Genomic DNA, 2,633 nt, shown 5'->3' on the forward strand with positions numbered 1-2,633 from the left:
AAAAAAAAAAAAGAAAAGAAAACAACCAACCAACCAAACCATACTCCTGACCCTGAATTTTTCTGGAGTAGAATTATTATTTTTCGAATTGTGCTATTTCCAAGTCTCAGTATCTGTGTTTGAGTCCCTAAACTCTTTAACCCCACTCAGAAAATTCATATTCTTTCTACATTACTCCTGGACTATGCCTATAGTTGCCTATCACGGTCCAACAGCTGTTCACCCTTTTTCTCTCTAAAATTGAAAAATATCAGCTGGGTGTGGTGACATGTGCCTGTAATGCTAGCTCTTGGAGACTAAGGAGGATGGTAAGTTCAAGTCAATAATAGTTGACTTAGAAAAAAAAAAAAAATATATATATATATATATATATACATATATATAGTCTTTCTAAGACAATTTATAAATATATATATTTGTCTTTCTAAGACAAGGCCTTGAACTCACTTTGTAACCCAGGCTGCTCTACAACAGACAGCACTCCTCCTGCCTCAACCTCCCAACATGTGCCCCACACCTGCCCTTGTAATAGTTGATTGTGTCAACTTGAGAAGTTTAGAATCTTAACTAAGTAAGTCTAGCAGTTCTATATCCTAGGGTGGAGAAGAACCAGGGCCTGGGGAGGCTCACGAAGGGGAAACGAGGAAGGACAGTTGTGCTTCTGTGCCCCAGAAGAGCTTCAATCTTCACCTTCAGCTTGGATGTCATCACCTGGCTTCCAGTGCAGACACTGTGGCTTCTCCCTCAACTCCTTCAGCTTTCTGGTGTGTAGACTCTTTAGTCCTCCAGTGTAGACTCTTCAGCCTTCTGGCGCAGACCCATTGACTTCTTTTTTTTTTTTTCTTTTTCGTGGAACCGGGAATTGAACTCAGGCTTTTGCGCTTGCCAGGGAAGCACTTATTCTAGTGAGCCATCTCCGTGGCCCCGTCATTGGCTTCTTGATAGGGACTCACATGGGACACTGCAATGAGCTCAAGACCTTGTGCTGAAACCTTTGGTCTCCGGTGTGCAGACACTCTCTGTGCACTTTCTTGTCCAATTCTGTGGCTGACTATCATAAGCCAATCTTATAATTTCATATACATTTGTATAGCTTATGGTGTTTTTAAAAAAAATTATTTATTTGGTACAGGGTCTCACTATGCAATTTGGACTTGTAGTGATCCTCCTGTCTCAGCCTCTCCAGAATTGGGATTATAGGCGTGCACCACCACACCCAGTTTCAGGACGGGCATGGCATGCGGTAGGAAAACACTGGCTGGTACAAAGTCCTGCCCAGGCAATTTAGCGAGATCCTGTCTCAAAATAAAGAACTAAATTATATAATGTACTTAGGCACTTACCTAAATAAAACTTGTTTTCAGAAAAAAGTAAAAGGGATTGGGGATGAAGGAGAGTATTAGAGTGTCCCTGGATTCAATCCCCCAGTATGAAAGAATGAAAAGAAAAGAAAAGGCAAGGCAAGGCAAGGCAAGGCAAGACAGATAGACAGATAGACAGATAGACAGATAGACAGATAGACAGATAGACAGATAGACAGACAGACAGACAGACAGACAGACAGACAGACAGACAGACAGACAGAGGTTTTGACCAAGCATAGAGGCAATGCAATCCTACAACTCTGGGAGGCTGAGGCACAAGGATCAAAAGTTTGAGCCTAGCTTGGGCAACTCAACAACTTGGTGAGATCCTCTCAAACTAAAACAAAGGGTTAGGGATGTAGCTCAGTTCAAAGGCTATGATTTTGAAATCCAGTAACACTACCACCACCACAACAAAGACTAACATCTTCTTCCATTTGGGAGGGGTATCACAGCTCCCCTGATATTCTGATGAAAGCAGCAGGTCCTCACCCCAGGAAAGTATACTAAGGACAGATTGTGTGTGCTAAGTTCAACCCCACTGACAGACTTCAACTTCTCAAGGGGTGGTCACAATCACAGCTATCTGCCCCTAGACCTACAATTGGTATTGCTGCTGAGGGATCCTCCCAGTGCATCTGTTCAATGACCATCCCTGGCGGAAACCCAGAGTGGATAAATTTGAATAAGGCGCTAGAGGAGATCTGGAAATTAAGCGATACTGAAGTCAAGCTGGTATTTAGCTAGTTTTGCCTTATGGCTCAGTAAGTAGTACAGCTCTTAGATTCTGGAACCAGATAACTTGGGTTTAAACTTCACTTTTCCCAATTCCCTTGGCAAATTTTTTAATTTCTCAGTGCCTCAGTTTCCCCATTTGAAAAATGGGGATAATCAGAGTCTCTACATCATAAGATTCAAGTAATCCTCCAGTCTCAGCCTCCTGAATGCTGGGATTACAGATGTGCACCACCATGTGAAGCAGCTACTATGTATTAAATCCTGAGCATGTTCCTAACAAGGCATCAGACATTTAATACCTTGTATAAGCCTTCCCTAACCCTCAACTAGCTATTTTCCTTTTTTTTTTTTTTTTTTTTTTTTTTTTTTTTCATTAAGTTACCTAGGCTGGGTTCAATCTTGCAGTCCTTACCCTTCCAGAGTATTAGTATTATAAGCATGCAGGACTATGCCTGGCTTATCTCCGTTTTATGTTTTGGGAAATTGAGGCAGAGAGAGAGAGAGAGAGAGAGAGAGAGAGAGAGAGAGAGA

At 41.9% G+C, this 2,633-nt stretch overlaps 1 protein-coding gene across 2 annotated transcripts in view; it reads right to left on the bottom strand.

The window, feature by feature from the left end:
• Positions 1-2,633, bottom strand: part of Fam186b (family with sequence similarity 186 member B) — a 23,195-nt gene that overhangs the window by 15,158 nt on the left and 5,404 nt on the right. The window lies entirely within an intron of this gene.

This window comes from Octodon degus, unplaced genomic scaffold (genome assembly GCF_000260255.1).
Source record: "Octodon degus isolate 3935 unplaced genomic scaffold, OctDeg1.0 scaffold00093, whole genome shotgun sequence".
Taxonomy (NCBI): domain Eukaryota; kingdom Metazoa; phylum Chordata; class Mammalia; order Rodentia; family Octodontidae; genus Octodon; species Octodon degus.